The following is a 12302-nucleotide window of genomic DNA, read 5'->3' on the forward strand; positions in this document are numbered from 1 at the left end:
TAGAGGTATTCACACATGTAGTCAGTAATGGAAATAATCAATCACAGTTTTATTTACTCACCTGTACAGTTACGCATATTCCACCTCACTTATTTAAACATATACTACTAACACATACTTCCACTCTAATACAATAACTAATACACGCACACACTGATCCATACAGGCGCTCTCACAATCACTCAGTCTCACATATAGTCATTTATACACTCCAACACTAATATATATTGCCTTTCACATATGCAGTTACTCACACATGTACCGATGAGGCATCCATTCACTCACCAATATACTCATACTTACACTCACCGAGCCATACAGCCCTTCACAGATATAGACTCAAACACATATACCCAGTGAATTATCCACTCACACATCTATGCACAGAGTCACACCCCCGCCCATCCACACAAACACTCAGGCACCCTTACAAATACTCAGACAACCAATCAATACCCATATAGATCCTCATTTAACTGCTAACCAATGGATGCAATCACTTACACACCAACTGACAACCTAAACTGTGTCAATGTCTGTATCAGTCGCTAACACATGCATTAAGTAAGACACAATTAATCACTCACTTATACAGTCAGTTACACAACTACTTAATCATCCATCCTGACTCTTATACACCCATTCATTCTTCAATAAACCTTGGCATATATATATATAAAACATGTTTACATTTTATAGAAACACATAGTCACTGGATGATGTCATCAGTGATGTCATCAGTGATGTCATCAGTGATGTCACTGACCATATCATGAATGATGTAATATGTGACGTCATCAGTAGTGCATTGCGAGGGCGCGAGTTATACTTAGCTCAACTAACTATAACAGGGGAATTTCTATGGTTTTCTATGAGTGAAATGTCCAACTAACTATAACGTCCCTGAAACCTATGGTTTTTTCAGTGAATTTCTAAGGTTTTTTAAATGCTAATTCCTAACTGTGACGTCTGTAAAACCTAGGTTTTTTTCCAGTCAATTTCGAAGGTTTTTTAAATGCTAATTTCATATTTTAATTTTATAAAACCTATATTTTTTCTAATTTTTTCTAATATTTTGGAACTCTATAAACCTTTTTTTAACTTTCAAAATTATGTAATGTTTTATATCTTCAAAAAAAAAATCTATATAATTTTTTTCTTCTGAGAAAACTAAAGTCCCGTACCGGTAGTCTACCAAGCTCCATCAGCACGTGAATCCTCTCCGCCATATTGAAATGATCCACATTTCGTATCCGACGAGTTCGTGGCACCACGTCCCGCGTAAGAACATATAGTATGAGGTCGTGCCAGCTGCTACTTTGGTATGCGTCGGGTACGCAATACCAAGCCGTGTGTTACGTCATGTACATATGGGGTCGCACCCGCTGCGCGTTGCATGTGCGACAACTGCACGCTGCCAGGCCCTGTGTTACGTCATAGACGTATGGTGCCGCGCCGGGTATGCCAATCCCTTATTTTTTTTGTATGTCTCAAAACTATATCTACATAACTTTAAAGTGTATTTGGGAGCAAGCGATAATGGAAAATATTTTAAACATGTGTCTATTTCTAACTAATAAACTTATATTATAGTAAATATATTTTTCTCAAAATCGCTTTGGGTGCGGTCTCCTTGCACGCTGAGTGCGCGATTGCCATGTGCCCTTAAAAAAGAGCATTTGATTGGTTCATAACATTTCCCATTCTACCAGTTGGAAAACGCCACCCATTTTAGTCATTCTCTCTACAGCATTTGATGAGACACACCTCTTCTGCTTAGAAAGCTTTTTTGAAAACATGTTGCTATATACACATATCTTACACTACACACAACATGCAACCATCATCTTCATCAATATTCATGGTCTATAAAGTAGCCTTCCACCTGTGATAGACACACACCTAAAACGTACATAACCGAAGTTTTCCCCACTGCCAGAGGTAACATGCCTGCAAACGCTATACACAGCACAATGTAATGTGGTACGTCCCAGGGGCACCATCATCCATAGATAATGAACACACGGACACAGATAGATAGTAGAAATTTGTACGGGCACGTGCGCTTGACTCCTTTTTATAACCAAGGTCACATATCCAGTGACATCTGTGCTGGATGCGTGTGGGGTGAGTGTAAACCAGCCCTCTGAGAATGTTTGCTGCTAGCATCAACTACAACAGTAATCATTGGATAACACACAGAGATTCAATATTAAAAGAGTCAATAGTTTGCGCTGCAGTAAGGTAGGGACAGTAGATGTAAAATAATACAGAAACAATTCTATCGTAAAAGAACCACAACTTGTGGTATATTCAGAAGCAGGCAATAGATCTGAAATAATACACAAAAAAATTGTATCATAAAGGGTCCACCAGTTCTAGTGCACTCAAATAGCCACATCAAAAGCATTCAGCATGTGCACAGCCAGCGATGAAGCATGCTGCGAGTGGGCCATACTAGCAGCCATGTCTGTTGCCATCAACACTGCATCATCTGCAATAGCGACTCAATCTCAATTGTGAACACTGCAGTCTGCAGTGTAGGCCAGAGAGAGCGGTCAGCAAGGACCCACAGCTACGTAAGGTGGACTTGAGCTACACAGTTTGTCATACGCGAAGCAAGAAAAAGCGTGAGCGGAGCCTGCGATGACGCGTATGCATGGTGCGGACAGAGCGCACTGCAGCAATGTCTTTTCCTACAGGACTGAGTCATCTATAATACCGACTCGATCTGAATTGTGTACACTGCTGTCTGCAGTGTAGGCCAGAGAGAGCGCTCAGCAAAGACCCACAGCTACGTAAGGTGGACTTGAGCTACACAGTTTGTCATACGTGAAGCAAGAAAAAGCGTGTGCAGAGCCTGTGATAATGCGTATGCATGGTGCAGACAGAGCGCACTTCAGCAATGTCTTTTCCTACAGGACTGCGTCATCTACAATACCGACTCGATCTGAATTGTGAACACTGCTGTCTGCAGTGTAAATTGAAGGCATTAGTCACACAAGACATCCATTAATACTTTTTCTCACTTCCTCTTCCCAAAATACAACAACATAAATTACAGAAAACTCTGCAATAAAAAAATCAAAACAATTTGAATTGTGATTTTTACTGTCCACAGTGTAGACTATACAGTTTTCCTTTGAACTTGCAATATGAATTTCACCATTGTACTAAGCATATAACTCATCTAAAAAAAATTCTTCAAGCAAATATACTAAAAGAATATTCTGTATATTTCAAGATGTTGTAGTTAGTTGCCTACTGAATTCTGTAATTAAACAATCACCACTCGATCTGACAGCAGTGTAGGCCAGAGGCAGTAGTCATTAACACCTCACAGCCACGTGCCGTTGGAATCGGAATCAGCTGCACAGAGTTGTTTGCACCTGGTCGGAGGGGGTACACAGAAATCATCACAGACTTTAACTTCTGACATCCTCAATCATATAATCAAGACCCCAATTTACTGTTCGGACCTTCTGTACCGCAGTGTAGTCCTCCGACTACGGTCAACCAAGCCCAATAATCATGTGCAGCAGTAACTACGGAAGCACAAACACTGATGCACCTCAACAGAAACAGTTCTGTGAAAAGCAAGCAGCAGGTAATATCGGAGACCGCCCATTGTGGGATCAAGACACCGTTCCACTGTTGGGACCTAGAGTTGGTAGCACCTGGTCAAAGGGAGTACCTTTATCTCCACTCTCAGATGCAGTTCTAACATCGTCCATTGTGAGATCAAGACACCGTTCCACTGTTGGGACCTAGAGTTGGTTGCATCTGGTCGAAGGGAGTACCTTCATCTCCACCTTCAGATACAGTTCTAACATCGTCCATTGTGGGATCAAGACACTGTTCCACTGTTAGGACCTAGAGTTGATTGCTCCTGTTCGAAGGGAGTACCTTCATCTCCACTCTCAGATGCAGTTTGAACATCGTCCACTGTGGGATCAAGACACCGTTCCACTGTTGGGACCTAGAGTTGGTTGCACCTGGTGGAAGGGAGTACCGTCATCTACACTCTGAGATGCAGTTCTAACATAGTCCATTGTGGGTTCAAGACACCGTTCCACTGTTGGGACCTAGAGTTGGCTGCACCTGGTGGAAGGCAGTACCTTCATCTGCACTCTGCGATGCAGTTCTATCATAGTCCATTGTGGGATCAAGACACCGTTCCACTGTTGGGACCTAGAGTTGGTAGCACCTGTTCGAAGGGAGTACCTTTATCTCCACTCTCAGATGCAGTTCTAACATTGTCCATTGTGGGATCAAGACCCCGTTTCACTGTTCGGACCTGCTATAGCGCGGTGTACTCCAGCCACTGCAGTCAGCCAAGCCCAAAAATGATGTGCAGCAATTACCTACGGAAGCACAGAGTCTGATGCACATGAACAGAAGGAGTTCTGTGAAAACCCACCAGCAAGTAATATCAGACATCGTCCATTCTGGAATCAATACACCATTCCACTATTGTGACCTAGAGTTGGTTGCACCTGCTCCAAGGGAGTACCTTCATCTCCACCTTCAGATGCAGTTCTAACATCGTCCATTGTGGGATCAAGACACCGTTCCACTGTTGGTACCTGTTCGGCTACTGTGTTAGTAGTATACAGAGCACTCCACGCTGCTGGGCCTCAAACTGAACGCTGTGTGCCCGTGTCGCGGTAGCCAGCGTTGATCTGAGGAACCTTCCGACCTCGCCCCAGGAGCTTCCGCCAGCACATGGTGGGCCCCTTTTCACATAATGCAGTAGCGAAAGGTGAATTGTGGGGCATATGTGCGTCGCAGTGGCCACAACGGTTTCTGAGTACCAGCAAGCTGAGAGCATCATTCAAGCAGCCACCTTCATTCACAAGCTCCTCATGGCGGTGTAATCTGCGCAGACCTGGCAGACACGTTCGTCATTCTGGAAGAGAACCATACCCAGAGAAATGTGCCTTTTATTCATACCCCTACGCTAGCCTTGAGTACGCCGAGCCCGCCCACTACGCTAAAGATTTGGGGGGGGGAGGGCACGTATGCGCTATGTTTTTGAAATCTTCTCTACTGACTGTACTATTATGGTTCCGTCCACTATCTACTTCACTCAATACAGAAGATCAGTGTATGTTTACATGTACATGTGTGTGCTCTGCATACTCAAGTCTGTTCGCAACATCCCCTCAACTCTTTCCATGGTATACTTTTATAATCAAGAATCACTTGTCACCTTCGCACATACTTTCCTCCCATCTCTCCCCGCATTCTGCATTGTGTAACAGAGGTGCTATGCCATGTTTTCTTTGTGTACATGGCTAGCCACGGTTCCCACAGTACGTAGTGTTGTTGTGTCTGATAGGTGTACATGTTGTTTGTCATGTTGTATGGGATTATATAAGGTAGCACGTTTATTCACGAGCAGTGGTTTCTCCCATTCACATATCGCTGTCTTACCGAGCATACAGAAGTTTTTCTCACAGGTGCAAACTGTGACTACAATGGCAGTCATTCGTTACTATGGAAGAATTTCCAACTGCACGAAACTTCTAAGCTTACAGCCCCCAATCTTGCCTGCTTTCTTGAAAGCACACCAACTCCCACAATCACACAAACATTCACACAGCTTTCAAACAGCACTTATCTGCTCCTCAATGACATGCACTCCTACGGAATGTGAGGTGGCATACCGTATGTCCTTACTATTTCAAACTGATTAACTTCCTGTAGCAATGTCTATTCCCACCCACACAAACTAACTCCCAAACTTCAACTTGGCCTTGAATGCCTACTTTGCAAACAGATTTCATTCAACTAACCAAACTAAAGTGCTTTTCTTCAAAACAGAAGTGTCCCTCACTTCTTCAAAAGAAATTTATCGCCTGCAGATAGCACGAACTTCCAGTAAAATACAGTCCCTTTTAAAGTCGAACCTCCCATTGCACTTGTTATCTAATTTTTAATAAGCCTGGGCGACGCACTACGCTACGCTCGCGTAGTTTGCGAAGTTCGCGCTACTTCGCACTACGCGAACTGCACGTAGCACAGTGCGAACACGCGTAGCATAGTGTTGCGTAGTGCTGCGGTCATTTTTTGCTTGCTCGCGGTCCTCAACGTCAAGTTGGCGACCGCGAGCAAGCAAAATGACATCCCGGCGAGACTTTTTCCTTGTTCGCGATCAGCAACATCAAGTTGGCGATCGCGAGCATGGAAATAAACCTCCCGGCGAGATTACCAACGCGAGGAGGTCAGGTTTCTCATTGTGAGGGGTCGCGTATGCTCGCGACCGCTCGCGATGAGAAACTACCAGTTTGCGTTGAGAAAGCTGCCGCTCGAGTAAAAATCTACTCGAGCAGCAGAAAACTACAGCTCACACTGTGCAAGATGCCATTTTCAATGATTGCACAGTGCCGGTTGCTTGTCCACACTGTGCAATCATTGAAAACAACATCTTGCACAGTGCGAACATGTTACTACGCAGTTCGCGAAGTGCTACGCGTAGCTCGCGTAGTGCGAACTTCACTTTGCTTAGCTTCGCGAAGTGCTACTTCGCGAACTACGCCCACCCTTAATTTTTAACACATCTCACACTCAAGGTCTGGCACACTTTTTTAATACGGTCTCCTCCGGCCTTCTCACAGCCTTTCAAACTGTTTTTGGTATAATACCACACTTCATTCATTCGATCATCTCTGGAATAACAGGAACAGTGCCCAAAATTCTCGCTATCTTTGCGGTCATCCTACTACTATTTTTGCTTGTAAAAAATGACTGCACTCTCAGTGGTAACAAGCATCTCCGACAGAATACGCTTCTATGCGAAGCTACATCAATACCGTGAAAAAATTGAACTACTTTTTGTCTGCCTGTCTCTATCTATTATCGGAGCCAGTTACAACATGACATTTATTTACACATATCCAATGTGCGTCCAACCATCTTTCTACTGCAAAACTTGCCCATTCGTCTGGCGAATGGATGTATGCCTTGCCAACATCCCAACAATTGCTCCCGATATCCAGCAGGTAATGGAGTATCTTGAAAACCATGAACTCGATTGTTCAGGCAGTAGAGCAATGGCAGATGCAACGCAAAAAGGTATTGTCGCGGAATGGGATTTCTGCACAGCCGCGAAAGATCTACTGAAACGTACGACCTTTGACAACATAGCAGATTACCTGCCAATTCAAATTGCCACTCCAACATTCGACTAACATTACTGTCCTTTCGAAGATATGAATTGGATCGCTTCCCTTTTCTCACAGGATGGCAACATTGACCTCTTGGAAAATTAAGCATCTCAAGCCGCTGAAGAACTTCCAGACTGCAATCTGCAAGACTTGTAAGAAATTCACGTTCTTCTTGGATTGAATTTTACCAACTTTTTTGATTTTTTCCTTTCAATTTTTTTAATACACTTCAATTGAACTATTTTCATATAATAACTTTCTAAGTATGCTCAGAACTTTCTTTTCATTAATGCGTCTCCAGTCTAACCAGGGATGGGTGATGTATGGCCTATCCAAATACGCTATTTACTTCCTAAATTAGCCTAAACCCGACATCCATTTTGAAACCATCTCTATTCTTTGTGAACACGTCTCTATGCCTGCCTGTTATCCACGAAGCCCTTTCACACAAATTTACTCATCCTCAGCCTCTACTCACGAGCTTTCGATCAACATAAAAAAACATGACATTGTTTAGGAACTCGTTGGCACAGTGTGCTAATCTTATCCTATCTTTATTTTCATTATAGAATTCAATTGAGTCATTCATGTCTAATAGCTATTGTTTATGTCACATGCAACTGTTACATGTAATGTAGAATTCACTAATGCAGCAGCTTCAGATTTGAATGTAACAGAATCGGTTGGAGTTTGCCTCAGCTCGGTGCCTTAGCTCTTTGCACAAGAATTTTTTTTTGAAAGAGCTGAAGACAATAATGTATGGTTTGATGACAAGGGTACCTAATGTGCTTCTCAGTAGCACAATTTTGTGTTCCTCCTCAAAGTTCCAATGTGACTACAACTATTACCAATTCTGACACGCACCAGATTGAATCTACCGATTGCTGACTGTTCTACTGTTGATAATATTGTGTTACAACAAAGGAGTACCAGGGTACCGAAGAAGTTTGATGATTACACTTTGCAATTTTTTTTTTGTTTCTTTTCTTAAAGGATACATGTGCTAATTGTATACTACCTTTATTTTCATTATAGAATTTCAAGTCATTCAAGTGTAATAGGTATTGTTTATGTCACATGGAACTGTAAAATGTAATGTGGAATTCACTGATGCAGGAGCTTACGTTTAAATACAGTAGAAGCGGTTGGAATTTGCCTCAACTGAATGCCTTACCTCTTGCACCAGTGGATCCATTTATGGCACTTAAATAAAGACACTCTTTATATAACTTTCAGACTCCATCGCTTTATTACACACAGCCACTTTCTTAGACACACCTGATTTCACCATTTCTCTTCTGTGGCATTGCAACATTATGCATTATATTCTTCACAATTATTTCTTTATTCCTCCTTCCTATTACACACACCCACTTTCTTAGACACACCTGATTTCACCATTGCTCTTCTGTGGCATTGCAACATTCTGCATTATATTCTTCTTGATTATTTCTTTATTCCTGCTTCCTAAAACACTGCAATCGAGTCTTCAGAAAGTAGAGGTGAGTAGTTTGCTTTCCACTCCCTGTATCATATAAACACATACTAACACTACTTACACAGATATGCTAAAGTGGCCAGTATCCTACAGTGCCCACACACATCACTTTACAGCAACCAGCTCATGACTTACGCTCACGATTTCATCCCGAGTCTTCAGACCAGTACCAGTGAGTAGTTTGCTTCCCACTCCTGCTGTACTCATACGCATACCAACACCACCTGCACAGTTATCCTACAGCGGCCAGTATGCTACAACACCCAGACCACATCAGTTTACACCACTCAGCTCACGGTTTAGGCGCACGCTTTCATCCCCGACTGTACTGGCACCTCACCTCAGCACCATCTCACTCTGCGCAAAACAGCAATTTCACACCGGTAGGGATAAATACTTCAGCACATCAGTTTACAGCACTCCGCTCACAGTTTAGTGGCACGCTTTCATCTCCAAGTGTACCGGCACCTCACCTCAGCACCCTCTCACTCTCGGCAAAACAGCACTTTCACACCTGTAGGACTAAATACTTCGCTTCACACTCCCTGTATAGCACACCATTACACCCCACAGATGTTGCAGTGCTCCTAACCTCCCCTTTCCTACTTTATTTGCCCTTTTTCCCCATTACACGGTTCAACGGAATCACAAAATGGCCGCCAACACTTCCTAGTTGCAACCGCTTGCACCGCTCACAGCCAATAAGCAGCAAGCTCGTGCTTGTAACGCCTCAGCCAGTCAGATGGCAGAATTCTCAAATATCGATATCTGTAAATTTTGATATTCCTCCAAAACTACTACACAGATGTACACCAAATAAACAAAAGCGTGCTTTCTGGACCAAGACCCTTCTCCCTGCCAAATTTGGGGCAATTCCGTTCACCCGTTCGACCTGTAGCCTTGTCTAAAGTTTCCTATGGAAATTAACATGGAGAAAACACGTATTTGGACCCCTCTTTTTTCTTGGCCCCCCTTGATGAATCACCCCAAACTTCCCACATAGGAGCTGATATGAACAAGGAATTAGTTTGGAAAATTTCATGAAGATTCATCAAACGACACCAAAGGTATAAGCAAAACCAAAAAATGCTCTTGCTATGGAAACTTGGTCCTAACTATAACTACCTACTGGCGACCTCCAATAGGAAATACATACATATATATATATATATACACACACACACACACACACACACACACACACACATATATATATATATATATATATATATATATATATATATATATATATATATATATATATATATACCAGACTCTCTTCAGGTAAGAACAGAGTGCGACACAGCTCCGGGATGGACTGGAAATGAATTTATTAATCTTATAGCGCTTTGCGTGCAAAGTTCAAAGAAACGCTTGGCAGACGCGTTTCTGCTTTCAAATAGCTTCATCAGTGCCTGCTTCTATGGCTCTTCATTTTTCTGGGGGTCAGTTAATTTGTAGATGTTTGCTGTGACCACTTCCCATCAGGTGACTTCTTGCCCCTCCTCCGCCTTTAGTGACTACTAGGCAGCTTGCGCTCCACCCACCAAGCCTCTGCATTATGGGTATTGGAGTCCTCTGTGAGAGCCCATTCAGTAACGGGGCCTCTCAAAACACCATGTGATGTCCCAAACCAAGTTGGCAGCTTCCCTCACACCCTCGCTGTTGCTTGGGGGTATAAATCACTTCCAGTCTCCCTTATCAGGCACTTCGATATTGCCTCCACTCTCCCCATGTGCCAGTTACCTCCTTGTGGAAATTGATAGCACCGGGGGGCGACGTGCTGCAGACAATGCTTCAACCAAATGTTGCAGGTATCCCACGCAGCTCCAGAACGAGAGGGCGTGTCGCTGGCCAGCACCTGAAAGCTGGCTAAACAAAGAAACCAGACTTTCTTCAGGTAAGAACAGAGTGCGACACAGCTCCGGGATGGACTGGAAATGAATGTATTAATCTTATAGCGCTTTGCGTGCAAAGTCCAAAGAAACGCTTGGCAGACGCGTTTCTGCTTTCAAATAGCTTCATCAGTGCCTGTTTCTATGGCTCTTCATTTTTCTGGGGGTCAGTCAATTTGTAGATGTTTGCTGTGACCACTTCCCATCAGGTGACTTCTTGCCCCTCCTCTGCCTTTAGTGACTACTAGGTAGCTTGCGATCCACCCACCAAGCCGCTGCATTATGGGTATTGGAGTCCTCTGTGAGAGCCCATTCGGTAACGGGGCCTCTCAAAACACCATGTGATGTCCCAAACCAAGTTGGCAGCTTCCCCCACACCCTCGCTGTTGCTTGGGGGTATAAATCACTTCCAGTCTTCCTTATCAGGCACTTCGATATTGCCTCCTCTCTCCCCATGCGCCAGCTACCTCCTTGTGGAAATTGATAGCACCGGGGGGGGGACGTGCTGCAGACAATGCTTCAACCAAATGTTGTAGGTATCCCACGCAGCTCCAGAACGAGAGGGCGTGTCGCTGGTCAGCACCTGCAAGCTGGCTAAACACAGAAACCAGACTCTCTTCAGGTAAGAACAGAGTGCGGCACAGCTCCGGGATGGACTGGAAATGAATTTATTAATCTTATAGCGCTTTGCGTGCAAAGTCCAAAGAAACGCTTGGCAGACGCATTTCTGCTTTCAAATAGCTTAATCAGTGCCTGTTTCTATGGCTCTTCATTTTTCTGGGGGTCAGTTAATTTGTAGATGTTTGCTGTGACCACTTCCCATCAGGTGACTTCTTGCCCATCCTCCGCCTTTAGTGACTACTAGGCAGCTTGCGCTCCACCCACCAAGCCGCTGCATTATGGGTATTGGAGTCCTCTGTGAGAGCCCATTCAGTAACGGGGCCTCTCAAAACACCATGTGATGTCCCAAAACAAGTTGGCAGCTTCCCCCACACCCTCGCTGTTGCTTGGGGGGTATAAATCACTTCCAGTCTCCCTTATCAGGCACTTCGATATTGCTTCCTCTCTCCCCATGCGCCAGTTACCTCCTTGTGGAAATTGATAGCACTGGGGGGCGACGTGTTGCAGACAATGCTTCGACCAAATGTTGCAGGTATCCCACGCACCTCCAGAACGAGAGGGCGTGTCGCTGGCCAGCACCTGCAAGCTGGCTAAACAAAGAAACCAGACTCTCTTCAGGAAAGAACAGAGTGCGACACAGCTCCGGGATGGACTGGAAATGAATGTATTAATCTTATAGTGCTTTGCGTGCAAAGTCCAAAGAAACGCTTGGCAGACGCGTTTCTGCTTTCAAATAGCTTCATCAGTGCCTGTTTCTATGGCTCTTCATTTTTCTGGGGGTCAGGTAATTTGTAGATGTTTGCTGTGACCACTTCCCATCAGGTGACTTCTTGCCCCTCCTCTGCCTTTAGTGACTACTAGGTAGCTTGCGATCCACCCACCAAGCCGCTGCATTATGGGTATTGGAGTCCTCTGTGAGAGCCCATTCGGTAACGGGGCCTCTCAAAACACCATGTGATGTCCCAAACCAAGTTGGCAGCTTCCCCCACACCCTCGCTGTTGCTTGGGGGTATAAATCACTTCCAGTCTCCCTTATCAGGCACTTCGATATTGCCTCCTCTCTCCCCATGCGCCAGCTTCCTCCTTGTGGAAATTGATAGCACCGGGGGGGGGGGACGT

Source organism: Triturus cristatus, chromosome 5_2 (genome assembly GCF_964204655.1).
Source record: "Triturus cristatus chromosome 5_2, aTriCri1.1, whole genome shotgun sequence".
Taxonomy (NCBI): Eukaryota; Metazoa; Chordata; class Amphibia; order Caudata; family Salamandridae; genus Triturus; species Triturus cristatus.